Source organism: Cebus imitator, unplaced genomic scaffold (genome assembly GCF_001604975.1).
Source record: "Cebus imitator isolate Cc_AM_T3 unplaced genomic scaffold, Cebus_imitator-1.0 Scaffold80, whole genome shotgun sequence".
NCBI lineage: Eukaryota > Metazoa > Chordata > Mammalia > Primates > Cebidae > Cebus > Cebus imitator.
Genome location: NW_016107395.1, coordinates 8,612,815 through 8,627,801, shown reverse-complemented (window position 1 = coordinate 8,627,801; position 14,987 = coordinate 8,612,815). Strand labels below are relative to the sequence as shown.

Below are 14,987 nucleotides of genomic sequence, written 5' to 3'. Positions count from 1 at the left end.
AATTTAAAATGCTTCTGAAAAGTAATGCTTCATGTAAATACTGCTACGTATGATATTACCAAATATGCTTGAAGATTAGCAGCCTAAAGAGTGATGTGGTTCTGGAACATTTTTGTGATTTTATTTTGGATTATCTGAATGGATCCTAAATATAATCACAAGTGTCCTTATAAGAGGGAAGGAGAGAGAAGTTTGACCTGAGGAGGGGAAGGTGATGAGAAGACTGAAGCAAAATGCTAATAATTTTGAAAATGGAGGAAGGGGCTACAAGCCAAGGAAATGCAGCTCTAGAAGCTGAAAAAGACAGAAAGTGAATTCTTCCCTAGGGCCTCTGGAGGAAGTGAAGGTCTCTTAACACTTTGGTTCTAGTCAGTGAATCATTTTGGACTTGTGACCTCTAAAAGTGTAGCATGTTGTTTTATGGCACCAAGTTTGTGGTAATTTGTTACGGCAATGATAAGAAACTAATACAAAGACTAAACAACCTTTATGCTATGAGGACTACATTGTCTTTCTGAAGTTACATCTAATTTTACTCACTTTCCATTTCTTACATTCTAGTAATCTTGATTCTGAGAACTGTAGGAGTGAAAACTGTAGTTGGTGCAAAAGTAATTATGGTTTCAGCTTGTGAATTTTAAATCATTATAAATAGGTTCAAATACATCTTTATTAAACAAAATAGGAACCATTACAATGAACACTTTTTTTTTTTTTGGCCAATGAGAAATAATTTTATTTATTTCTGTGGTGTAAAAAATCAATGCTTCGGGATTCAACAAACCCTTGGAAAGCATTTTCTGCATCCTGCTGGTTGTGTGTGTGTTTTTTGTTTTTTTTTTCTGAAGACAAAAAAAAATCAAGAAAGACCTTTGCATTTTCCCTGCAAAAAGCTGTCGAGATGCTTGAAGACGTGGTAGTCAGTGGCGAGAGGTCAAGTGAATATGGCAGATGAGGCAAAACTTCATAGCCCAATTCATTAAACGTTTGAAGCGTTGGTTGTGCAATGTGCAGTCGGGCATTGTGGAGAAGAATTGGGTGTGGCTGTAAGAGGATCAGCTTTGATGATTGCTCTCAATTGGTCATTGTCGACTTCTGATGGCCAGCCACTATGTTCCTCATCTTCAAGACTCTTGTCTCCTTTGCAAAACTTCTTGAACCGCCACTACATTGTACGTTCATTAGCAATTCCTTGGCCAAATGCATTGTTCATATTACGAGTTGTCTCCACTGCTTTACGACACATTTTGAACTCGAATGAGAAAATTGCTCAACTTTGCTTTTTGTCTAACAGCATTTCCATAGTCTAAAATAAATATAAGATAAACAGGAAGTAATGTCTCTAGCAAAAAGAAAAAAAAGAAGAATATGCATTAAAATGATGTATAACATAACCACAGTTATTTAAGAATGTATTCAAATATCAAACAGCAAATTTCAACAATGCAAAAACCACAATTACTTTTGTACCAATCTAATATTTTTTCCTTGTCCATAAGGGTCATAGTTGATACCCCATAACAAAAGACAGATTAACAGGAGAAATACGTAACTTTATTTAATGGTATTTATGGGAAGTAGGAGACTTCAGAAATTAAGACCCAAAGACCCTGGGAAAACTGTGTACTTTTGTGCTAAGCCCCAGGAAAGAAGTAGATAGTTGTGGAGAAATATGATTGGAAAAAAAGGATATCATCTAATAGTAATAACTTCGGAGAACATAAGATTCTTCTTGGCCTCTCTGTGCAGTATTCTTTTCTTATGGGTACATGGCAGGACAAAACCATCTCCCTTTTAGGGAAGGTAGTTTAGAAAGTGACTTTCTAGATTTCATGGCTTGCTTTGTGGGTAAGGATTTCTAGTTTCTATGACCCACTTCAGGGAAGAGTTCTGGTTTTTATGACATGCCTTCGAGGAGAAAGGAGTGCATAAGGAAGATCAGAGACCTTGTTTCTGGTGCCCTTCCAATCTTTTTCAGCTCAAAGAACTCAGCACATGCTAAGGCACCCATACTTGGGGTATCATTCTCTGAGCAATTAGCACCTATCAATCTATAAAGAAGCGTGTAGCCTTGAGCCTAAATGCAAGTATTTTCATTTAGAAAAAATAATCCTTTATTGGCCTTCTCTATTCCTTATTTATCACATCCTCCTCTTCATTTACCAGAAATACTTTCCCCAAGAGACTGTCCTTGGCCTCTCTTCTCATCCTCATATTCTTGCCTTTATTGTTTTGTTTACGGCCATAGCTTTAATTTTTACAGTAGAGCCAATGCTCTTGATCAGTTTGTTAGGCTTCAGATCCACATTTCCTGCTAAGCATGTTCAGCTGGATAACTCATTGGCATTTTGTATTCAATATAACTGGAAATGAATTTATCTTCTCATGCATTAGTTTATAAACGGAAAACCAGGTCACACCAGACAACAAATCCTTCATCAAATAAGATATGTTAAGAATTTTGCTTTGTTTTGTTTTACACAATAATGGAAAACTCAAAAAGTATCATTTTATTCTTTTGTTTTTGCAGATGTTAATTTTGAGTAATATTTCTTCCAACATTTCTTCACTTTGTCTTGCTCCACATGGGCCATCCTAGTCATGGTGCAAATGACTGCAGGAATGGAAAATCTGACTTTTAGATTACTCTGTATATAAATTCTAACAATATGATCTTCTCAGCCAAGTAACCAATTAATTCAAGTAACTTGGGACAGAGTACTCTGACTTTATCTCCTCTATTTTTTTTCTGAAGACAAAAAACCAAGTAAAAACATTCTGAACTTTACATGTAGTTTGTTGCTGGTGGTGTTAGAGATGTAATTTAAAAAAAGAACCTATGAGTCAATAGTAATTAACAAAAACAATGATGGCAACAACAAAAACCTAGTGAGTCCAGCCAGTAACTGTAGAAGAAATGATAGCATAGAAAACCACCACTTTACAACCCTCAGTAATAATACCTAATTCAGGCAAGGATAATCAAAACATGTTAAAAACAATTTGGTGAAATTTTATGGGGAAATGGGATTCATGAAATATCAAAATATCAACCCTTAGATTACATACTAGATGGTGGAAAAATCTGGCATGCACCACCTTAACTGAGTGATCAAACTTAACATCAGCAATAATTAGACAGTGCCTTTATGTGCCTCCAGAAGGGACTCCTTAGAAAAACATATTATGTGTGTAATATTCTTACCAAAAATGCTTAGCTTGAATCTAATCATGAGGAAACAACCAGAGAAATCTAAATCACAGAACATTCTACAAAAAGACTAACACTGGATTTCTTAAAAAAGCCCAATATCATGAAAAAACAAAACAAAACAAAACAAAAGAAGCAGATGAACTGTTCAAGATTAAAGGAAAATAAATGCAGTGTATGATTACTGATTGGATCCTGGATTTTTAAAAATTGGTATATAGTATCAGGGAGATCTGTCAATTCCCATCCCTATTTATCCATTTTATTTTATTTTATTATTTTAATTTTTAAATTTTACTTTAAGTTCTGGGATACATGTGCAGAACGTGCAGATTTGTTACATAGATATACATGTACCATGGTGGTTTGCTGCACCTATCAACCTGTCATCTAGGTTTTAAGCCCAGTGCATTAGATATTTGTCCTAATGCTCTCCCTCCCCTTGCTCCCACCACTCAACAGTTCCCAGTGTGTGATGCTCCCCTCCCTGTGTCCATGTGTTCTTATTGTTCAACTCCCACTTATGAGTGAGAATATGCAGTGTTTGGTTTTCTATTCCTGTGTTTGCTGAGAATGATGGCCTCCAGCTTCATCCATGTCCCTGCAAAGGACATGAACTCATGTTTTTATGGCTGCATAGAATTCTATGGTATATATGTGCATTTTCTTTATCTTGTCATTGATGGGCATTTGGGTTGGTTCCAAGTCTTTGCTATTCTGAATAGTGCTGCAATAAACATACATGTGCATGTGTCTTTATAGTAGAATGATTTATAATCCTTTGGGTATATACTCAGTAATGGGATTGTTGGGTCAAGTGGTACTTCTTGTTCTAGATCCTTGAGGAATCGCCACACAGTCTTCCACAATGGTTGGACTAATTTACACTCCCACCAACAGTATAAAACCATTCCTATTTCTCCACATCCTCTCCAGCATCTGTTGTTTCCTAACTTTTAAATAATCACCATTCTAACTGTCGTGAGATGGTATCTCATTGTGGTTTTGATTTGCATTTCTCTAATGATCAGAGATGATGTGCTTTTTTTCATATGTTTGTTGGCTGCATAAATGTCTTCTTTTGAGAAGCATCTGTTCATATCCTTTGTTCACTTTTTTTAAAAATTATAAATGTGCTTAAGTTTCTTCTAGATTCTACATATTAGACCTTTGTCAGATGGGTAGATTGCAGAAATTTTCTTTCATTCTGTAGGTTGCTTGTTCACTCTGATGATAGTTTCTTTTGCTGTGCAGAAACTCTTTCGTTAAATTAGATCCCATTTGTCAATTTTGTTTTTTGTTGCAATTGCTTTTGGTGTTATAGTCATGAAGTCTTTGCCCATGCCTGTGTCCTGAATGGCATTGGCTAGGTTTTCTCCTAGCGTTTTTATGGTTTTGGATTTTACATTTAAGTCTTTAATCCATCTGGAGTTAATTTTTGTATAAGGCGTAAGGAAGGGATCCAGTTTCAGTTTTTGGCATACGGCTAGCCAGTTTCGCAGTATCATTTATTAAATAGGGAATCCTTTCCCCATTGCTTGTTTTTGTCAGGTTTGTCAAAGATCAGATGGTTGTAGATGTGTGGTGTTATTTTTGAGTACTCCATCTGTTCCATTGTTCTATATATCTGTTTTGATATCAGTACTATGCAGTTTTGGTTACTGTAGCCTTGTAGTATAGTTTGAAGTCAGATAGCATGATGCCTGAAGCTTTGTTCTTTTTGCTTAGGATTGTCTTGGCTGTATGGGGTATTTTTTGGTTCCATATGAAATTTAAAGTAGTTATTTCTAATTCTGTTAAGAAAGTCAATAGTAGATTGATGGGGGATAGCACTGAATCTATAAATTACTTTGGGCAGTGTGGCCACTTTCATGATATTGATTCTTCTTATCGATGAGCATGGAATGTTTTTCCATTTGTTTGTGTCCTCTCTTATTTCCTTGAGCAGTGGTTAGTACAGGTATTGATCGACTTACGACCTATGCAACTTATGACCATTCAACTTTATGACCACAAACGCTAGCCACGACTGCTCCACGTCTGGCAGCACAAACGTTGCCCAGCTGGGCGTACGACAGTGCGGACCAGCTTCCGGCAGCACTACCATCTCCACGTGCAGTATTTCAACTGTAAATATAGCCTACTCAACTTGACCAAATCGTGTTATGCCCGGTCTGCGGTCCTGACCATGGTCATAAGTCGAGCACTAGCTGTACTTCTCCTTGAAGAGGTCCTTTACATCCCTTGTAAGTTGTATTCCTAGGTATTTCATTCTGTTTCTAGCAATTGTGAATGGGAGTTTGCTCATTATTTGGCTCTCTGTTTGTCTATTATTAGTGTATAGGAATGTTTGTAATTTTTGCACATTGATTTTGTATCCTGACTTTGCTGAAGTTGCTTATCAGCTTAAGGAGATTTTGGGCTGCGATGATGGGGTTTTCTAAATATACAATCAAGTCATCTGCAAACAGAGATAATTTGACTTCTTATCTTCCGATTTGAATATGCTTTATTTATTTCCCTTTCCTGATTGCCCCGGCCAGAACTTCCAATACTATGTTGAATAGGAGTGGTGAGAGAGGACATCCTTGTCTTGTGCCGGTTTTCAAAGGGAATGCTTCCGGTTTTTGCCCAGTCAGTATGATATTGGCTGTGAGTTTGTCATAAATAGCTTTTATTCTTTTGATATACATTTCATCAATACTAGTTTATTGACAGTTCTTAGCATGAAGTTGTGTTAAATTTTACTGAACGCCTTTTCTCCATCTATTGAGATAATGATGCAGTTTTTGTCATTGGAAAGTGGCTGAAGGATATGAATAAACACTTCTCAAAAGAAGATATTTATGCAGCCAACAAACATATGAAAAAAAGATAATCACCACTGGTCATTACAGAAATGCAAATCAAAACCACAGTGAGATACCATCTCATGCCAGTTGACTTTTGGCCCCCAACTCTGTTCTGGCTTGTAGAGTTTTTGCCAAGAAATCTGCTGTTAGTCTGTTGGGCTCCCCTTTGTAGGTAACCTGACCTGTCTCTCTGACTGTCCTCAACATTTTTTCCTTCTTTCAAACTCGGAAAATCTGATGATTATGTGTCTTGGGTTGGGGTTGATCTTCTTGAGAATTATCTTAGTGGTGTTCTCTGTATTTCCTGAATTTGAATGTTGGCCTGTCTTGCTATGTTGAGGTAGTTATTTTGGATAATATCCTAAAGTGTGTTTTCCAACTTGGCTCCATTCTCCCCATCACTTTCAGGTACACCAATCAATTGTAGGTTTGGTCTTTTCACATAGTCTCCTATTTCCTGGAGGCTTTTTTTGTTCCGTTTCATTCTTTTTTCTCTAATCTTCATGCCTTATTGAAGGTGATCTTAAATCTTTGATATCCTTTGTTCTGCTTGATTGATTCAGTGATTGATGCTTGTGTAGTCTTCATGAAGTTCTTATGCTGTGTTTTTCAGGTCTATCAGTTCATTTATCTTCCTCTCTAAACTTCTTATTCTAGTTAGCACTTCCTATGATCTTTTTTCAAGGATCTTAGCTTTCTTGCATTGGGTTAGAACATGCTCCTTTATCTCACATGAGCTTATTACCCACCTTCTGAAGCCTACTTCGGACAGTTCATCAATCTCATTCTCTGTCCAGTTTTGTGCCCTTGCTGGAGAGGAGTTTCCATCATTTAGAGGAGAAGAGGCATGCTGGTTTTTGGAATTTTCAGCATTTTTACACTGGTTTTTCCTCATCTGCATTGATTTATCTACCTTTGATCTTTGAGGCTGATGACGTTTGGATGGGGTTTTTGTGTGAATTTGTTGTTGCTTTCTGTTTGTTAGTTTTTCTTCTAACAGCAGGCCCCTCTTCTGCAGGTCTACTGCAGTTTGCTGGAGGTCCACTGCAAACCCCATTCACCTGGGTATCACCAGTGGAGGCTGCAGAACAGCAAAGATCATTGCCTGCTCTTTCCTCTGGAAACACCGTTCCAGAGGGGCACCCACCAGATGCCAGCCAGAACTCTCATGTATGAGGTTTCTGTCAACCCCTGTTGGGAAGTCTCTCCCAGTCAGGAGATACCAGGGTCAGGGTCCCACTTGACGAGGCAGTCTGTCGCTTAGCAGAGCTGGTGCGCTGTGCTGGGAGAATCGCCCTTGGCAGGATTATCTGCTCTCTTCAGAGCTGGCAGGCAGGAAAGACTAAGTCCACTGAAGCTGCACCCACAGCCACCCCTCCCCTCAGGTGCCCTCTCCCAAATAAGTTTTATCTGTAAGCCCCTAACTGGGGCTGCTGCATTTTCTTCAGAGATGCCCTGCCCTGTGAGGAGGAATCTAGAGAAGCAGTCTGGTCACAGCCACTTTGCCATGCTATGGTAAATTCTGCCCCGTCCTAACTTCCCAGTCTCCTTAGCACTGTAGGGGAAAACCACCTACTAAAGCCTCAGTTATGGTGATGCCCCTCCCCACTCCAAGCTCAATCATTCCAGGTCGACTCTAGACTGTTGTGCTAACAGAGAGAATTTCAAACCAATGGTTCTTAGCTTGCTGGGCTCCATGGGAGTGGGACCCACTGAATGAGACCATTTGGCTCCCTGGATTCAGCCCCATTTCCAGGGGAGTGAATGGTGCTGTCTCGCTGGGATTCCAGGCACCACTGGGGTATAAAAAAAATCTCCTGCAGCTTGGTGCCTGCCCAAACAGCCACCCAATTTTGTGCTTGAAACCCAGGGCATCAGTGGTGCAGACTCACAAGGGAATCTTCTGATATGTGGATTGCAAAAACCATGGGAAAAGCATAGTACCTGGGCTGGGTAGCACAGTCCCTCACAGCTTCCCCTGGCTGGGGAGGGAGGTCCCCCGGCTCCTTGCACTTCCTGCATGAAGTGATGCCCACCCTGCTTTTGTTTGCTCTCCATGAGTTGCACCCACAGCTTATCCAGTCCCGGTGAGATTAACTGGGTGCTTAAGTTGGAAATGCAGAAATCACCTACCTTCTACCCTGGTCTCGCTGGAAGCTGCAGACCTCAGCTGTTTCTATTCAGCCATCTTGGCTCCTCTCCCCTCTATCCATTAAAAAAAACAAATTGTGACAATTGCTATTGTAGTGAATAAAGAATGTCTTCCTTTTTTCCTGAAGTGATACCCTCTGAACTATATTTAGAAATGAAATTATGATGTCTACCTTACTTTTATTTTAATTCATTTATTTTTTAAAAATAATTTTAACTTTTATTTTAGATCAGGGTACTTGTGCAGGTTTATGGGTACATTGCATAATGCTGAGGGTTGAGGTGCAAATGATCCCACCACTTGGGTAATGAGGATAATACCCAATAGGTAGTTTTTCAGCCCCTCTTCTGGTAGTGTCTAGTGTGTATTTTTCCTATCTTTATGTCCATGTGTACCCAGCATTTAAATCTCACATGTGAGAACATGTGGTGTTTGTTTTTTTTGTTCCTGCATTAATTTGCTTAGGATAATGTCCTCTAGCTGTATCCATGTTGCTATAAAGGACATGATTACTTTGTTTTATATGGTTGTACAGTATTCCACAATGGCTGAAAGACTTTACATCCTTACCAACAGTGTATAAGCATTCCCTTTTCTTTGCAGCCTTGCCAGTATCTGTCTGTCTATCTTACTGGTATGAGATAACATTTCACTGTAGTTTTGATTTATATTTCTCTGATAATCAGTGATGTCAATCATTTTCTCATATGTTTGTTGGCTACTTACATGTCTTTGAGAAGTGTCTGTTCATGTCCTTTGCCCACTTTTTAATGGGGTTGTTTGTTATTTGCTTGTAAATTTAGCTTTCTTATAAATTCTGGATATTTGACCTTCATCAGATCACAGCTTATGAATATTTTCTCTCATTTTGAAGGTTGTCTGTTTACTCTGTTGATAACTTCTTTTGCTATGCAGAAGCTCTTTGGTATAATTATGTCACATTTGTCAATATTTGTTTTTGTTCCAATTACTTTGCAGGACTTAGTCATGAATTTTTTGCCCAGGCTTATGTCCAGAATGGTATTTCCTAGAATTCTTCCAGAATTCATATACTTTGAGGTCTCATATTTAAATCTTCCCAATACTGGGAGTTTTGTATATATTAAAGGTAGGGGTCCAGTTTCATTTTGCCACATATGGCTAGCCAGCTATTCCAGCACCATTTATTGAACAGCGACTCATTACCCTATTGCTTGTTTTTGTCAACTTTGTTGAAGAACAGGTGGTTTAAAGTGTGTGGCTTTATTTCTGGGTGCTCTAGTCTGTTCCATTCATCAGTGTGTCTGTTTTCATACCAGTGCCATGCTGTTTTGGTTTCTATAACCTTATAGTTTGAAGATGAGTAATGTGATTCTCTGCCTTTGTTCTTTTGGCTTAGGCTTGCTTTGGCTATTTGGGCTCTTTTTTCATTCTATATGAAATTTAAAATAGGGTTTTTTTTTTCTAATTCTGTGAGTAGTAGCATTGATAATTTGATAGAAATAGCATTAAATTTGTAGACTGCTTTGGGCAGCATGGCCATTTAAATGATACTGTTTCTTTCAATCCATGAGCATGAAATGTTTTTCCATTTGTTTGTGTCATCTGTGATTTCTTTCTGCAGTGTTTTGTAGTTATCCTTGTAGAGATGTTTCACTTTCTTGTATAGCTTACTTTTAAACGAGAGTGCATGAGAGTGTGTGTTTTACAGTGCACAAAGGGATAGGGAGTGTGGGGAGGTGAGCAAATGTGACAGAATGTTTACTAGTAAATTTAAGTGATAAATGAGTGTTCATTTACAACATATTTATAATTTTTATAAAATTGAGGGAAATTGTGGTTTAAAAAAATATCTTAAAATGAAATCAACAACCATTAGATAGGAGAAAGTCTGTTGATATAATACGCTATTATTACCAATTGCCATTGTTGGCATACTTTGTTCTGTTCACAGTATCAGCATTGTGTACTTCTTACAATAATAAAATCTCCTGGACTCATTTTTCTTAAATGCCTTGACAACTGGAGACATGGAAGCTTCTTAATAGTTGTAGTAGTCCCAGAGTTGCCGTAAATCTCAGCATTGTTTCCTCAGCCTAGATCCATACCTAACTGGCATTGAAAGAACAAATGTAATCATTTTTCTATTTGTGGGTAATCAAACCACAAATCAGAATCTTTTTCAATTTTGTAATTAAATCTTTTTTGATTTAAATCTATTTAGGTTTGAGATTTATCTTCAAAGAAAACAACTCTGTAATAATTATATAATTTTTCAGTTTTTGAGAATTTACAGATTATTTTAAATTTAAGGTGAAACATGATTGTTTTTAAAAATTAAAAAAAAAAAAAAGGTCAGGTGTGGTGACTCATGCCTCTAATCCCAACACTTTGGAAGGCCGAGATGGGTGGCTCACCCGAGGTCAGGAGTTCAAGACCAGCCTGACCAACATGGAGAAACCCCATCTTTACTAGAAATACAAAATTAGTCAGGCGTGGTGGTATGTGCCTGTAGTCCCAGCCACTGGAAAGTCTAAGGCAGGAGAATCACTTGAACCTGGGAAGTGAGGGTTGCAGTGAGCTGAGATTGTGCCATTGCACTCCAGTCTGGCGACAAGAGCAAAACTCCTTCTCAAAAAATAAAAATAAAAATAAAATTTAAAATGTCCTAAAATTAAAAGATTATTTAAAAATAACTCAAGTGCTCAGTGTAATTTTTAGATGAATATAAACAACTCAAGCTACTATTGAATAGAGTTCCAGTAACTACTAATAGTTTCAAAGATATATTAACTGTAAATCAGAAGAGAATGGGACCAGCTTTGGTTTTATCAAAGTCGTCTAAACAACCCAACCATTGTTTATAAAGCTTTCTTGTGAGCCTTTGTGAAAGATACTGAGAAAGTAAAATCTTCATTCTTCTAGTCATTTACAATCTAGCTGAAGAGGTAACAGTTATATTTATTAACATATATAAAAGCAAACAATTAAAAATCTATGAAAAATGGAAGATTAAACTGACTATTACATACTATGTTGTAGAACAATGTCATGGGAAAACACAATATACCAAGTTAAGTAAGTGTTCACTATAAGTACAATTTAAAAAATATATACAATGTTGTAATTTTGTTTTATAAAATAAAAAAGTATATGTAGAAATAGAAAAAATTACCAAAAATACATTTACCAATTATATAACTAGGGCTATCTTGGAGTAGTAGAATTTGTGATAATATTCTTTTTTATGGTTTTTAATATAGAATATTTTTGCAACATTTTAAAATTCAAAACACAGGTATTAGTCCATTCTTTCTGCTATAAAGTCATACCTGAGACTTGGGAATGTATTAAGAAGCTTAATTGGCTCATGGTTCTGTAGGCTGTGTAGGCTTCTGCTTTTGGGGAAGCCTCAGGAAACCTACAATCATGGCAGCAGATGAAAGGGAAGCAGACACATATTCACATGGCCAGCAGAAGAGACAGTGGGCAAAGGGGAAGGTGCCACACACTTTTAAACAACTAGATCTTGTAAGAACTCTATCATGAGACAGCAAGGGGGAAATCTGCCCCCATGATTCAATCACCTCCCACCAGGTCCCTCTTCTAACAACACTGCGAATTATAATTTGACGTGAGTTTTGGGTGGGAACATAGAGCCAAACGATATCAACACATATTTTAAAGAAATAATTTTAACTTTTGCAGGTGGGTGGGACAAGATGGTTAATTAGAAGCAGTACACAGCTCTCAAAAAGAGGAATAAAAACAGTGAGTAAATTCTATACCTTCAACTGAGGAATCCAGGTTCTTACACTGGGACTGACTAGGTGGATGGCTCAACCCATGGAGAGCAAGGAAAAAGCAAAGTGGCGTGATGACCCACCTGAGAGCAGCATGGAGCCAGCGGAGCCCACACCCCCATCCAAGGGAGGCAGTGACTGATTGTGTGACCCCACCTGGGAAAGAATGTTTTTCCCATGGATCTTTGCAATCCATAGATCAGGAGATCCTCTTGTGAGCCAGTCCCTCTAGGGCCTCAGGGCCAAAGCACAGAGCTGTGTGAAGTCTTGATGAAGTAGTTGCTTGGGCACACACAGAGACCCAGGAGTTTTGCATACTCTGGCCCTGGGAATTCTGCAAGGTGGGAGATCCATTTATGCATCCTCTATCCAGGGAGCCAAGCAGTGTCATTTTGCAGGCCCCACTCCCATGGCACCTCACAAGTTAAGATCCACTGGCTTGGAATTCCAGCTAGCCAGCAGCAGCAGGCTGGAGACTGCCTGAGGTGGATCTCTGCAGTTCAAGTTGGTGGTTCTTGCCTGCCAGCTGTAGGGAGTCCAAGCAGTCCAGACTGGGAGGAGTTCCCCACAACGCAGTACAGCTACTGAGCCAGATTGTGGCAAAACGGCTTCCTTAATTGGGACCCCAGCTCATCCCTCCTTACTAGGCAGGGCCTCCCTGTGGAAATTTTAGCAACTCCAGCCAGAGTTATATGGACAGAACTCTGATCTCTCCCTGGGACAAAGCCCCTGCAGGAGAGGGGCAGCAACCATCTCTGCGGTTCAGCTGACTTATCTTTCCAGCCTGTATTCTGGAGAATCCGGGTGGTCTGGATGAGGGCAGATCCTACCAGCACAGTACATCTGTTCTGCCAAGGGGCAGAACTTTTTTAAGCAGGTTCTTGATCCCATTCCTCCTGAGTGAGACCTCCCAATAGGGGTCTCCAGACACCTCCTACAGGAGTGTTCAGGCTGGCATTCGGTCATTCCCTGCTGGGGTGGAGCTGCCAGAGGAAGGAGCAGACTCCCATCTTTGCTGTTTTGCAGCCTTCACTGGTGCACACCTCCAGGTGTGGGAAGAACTGAGTCAACAATAGTCTGGAGTGGACCCCCAGCAAACCACAGCAGCCCTATGGAAAAGTGGCCTGACTGTTAAAAGGGGGAACAACTACAACATCAACAAAAAGAGATGTCATTACAACTCCATTCAAAGGTCAGCAACTTCAAATATCAAAGCTAGGTAAGCCCACAAAGATGAGAAAGAATCAAAGCAAAACTCCTGAAAACTACAAAAGTCAGGGTGCCTCTTCTCCAAATGACTGCAATACCTCCAGCAAGGGCACAGAACTGGGCTGAGACTGAGATGGTTGAATTGACAGGAGTACAATTCAGAAGGTGGATAATAACAAATTTCACTGAACCAAAAGAGCGTGTGCTAACCCAATGCAAAGAAGGTAAGAATCATAACAAAAGAATACAGGAGATAATCAGAATAGCCAGTTTAGAGAGGAACATCACTAACATGATGGAACTGAAAAACACAACATGAGAACATGACAGTGTAATCACAAGTATCAATAGTAGAATAGGCCCAAGTGGAGGAAAGAATCTGAGCTTTAAGACTATCTTTCTGAAATAAGACAGGAAGATAAGAATAGAGAAAAATGAATCAAAAGGAATGAAAAATAAAACCTCCAAGAACTATGGGATTATGTAAAAAGACCAAGACTATGATTGATTGGTGTACCTAAGGAGATGGGAGAACAGAACTAAGTTGGAAAACATATTTCAGGATATCTTCCAGGAGAACTTCCCCAACCTAGCAAGATAGTCCAACATTCAAATTCAGTAACTTCAGAGAACTCTCATACGAGGATCCTCTCCACGAGAAAATTAACGCCAAGACACATAATCATCAGAATCTCCAAGGTTGAAATGAAAGAAAAAATGTTAAGGGCAGCCAGAGAGAAAGGCCAGGCCACCTACAAAGCGAAATCCATCAGACTAACAGCAGACCTCTCAGTAGAAACCCTGTAGGCCAGAAGAGATTGGAGGCCAATAGTCAACATTCTTTAAAAAAAGAATTTTCAACCTGGAATTTCATATCTGGCCAAACTAAGCTTTATAAGCAAAGGAGAAATAAGATCCTTTTCAGACAAGCAAATGCTGAGGGAATTTATCACCACCAGGCCTGCCTTGCAAAAGCCTCTGAAAAAAAGCACTAAATATGGAAAAGAAAAACTGTTACTAGTCACTACAAAAACCCACTGAAGTACACAGACCAATGACACTATGAAGCAATTACATAAACAAGTCTGTAAAATAACCGGCCAGAGTCATGATGACAGGATAAGATTTACACATAACAACATTAACCTTAAATATAAATGGACTAAATGCCCCATCTAAAAGATACAGAATGGCAAGCTGGACAGAGTTAAGACCCATTGGTATGCTGTCTTCAAAAGACCCATCTTACATGCAAAGATACACAGAGGCTCAAAATAAAGGGATGGAGGAAAATTTACCAGGCAAATGAAAAACAGAAAAGAGCAGGGGTCTTAGTTTCTGACAAAAGAGACTTTAAACCAACAAAGTCAAAAAAGACAAAGGCATTTACATAGTGGTAAAGGGTTCAGTTCAACAAGAAGAGCTAACTATTCTGAATATATATGCACCCAATCTAGAAGCATCCAGATTCATAAAGCAAGTTCTTAGAGACTGGCAAAGAGACTTAGACTCCCACACAATAACAGTGGGAAACTTTAACACTCCACTGACCATAGTAGACAGATCATTGAGACAGAAAATTGACAAGATATTCAGGACTTGGACTCAGCTCTGGATCAAGCCAACCTGATAGATATCTACAGTATTCTTCACCCCAAAACAAAAGAATATACATTATTTTCATTGCCACATGTCACTTATTCTAAAACTGACACATAATCAGAAGTAAAATACTCTTCAGCAAATGCAAAAGAACAGAAATCATAACAAACAGTCTCTCA

General features: G+C 38.7%; 1 long non-coding RNA gene across 1 annotated transcript; it reads right to left on the bottom strand.

Annotated features, from left to right (window-relative positions):
* Nucleotides 1-843: 843 nt before the first annotated feature.
* Nucleotides 844-8,273, bottom strand: LOC108307766. Its single transcript, XR_001826671.2, has 2 exons — nt 8,197-8,273; nt 844-1,306 (listed from the first exon to the last, which is right to left on the bottom strand). It is a non-coding gene; the product is annotated as an uncharacterized LOC108307766 (long non-coding RNA).
* Nucleotides 8,274-14,987: the final 6,714 nt, after the last annotated feature.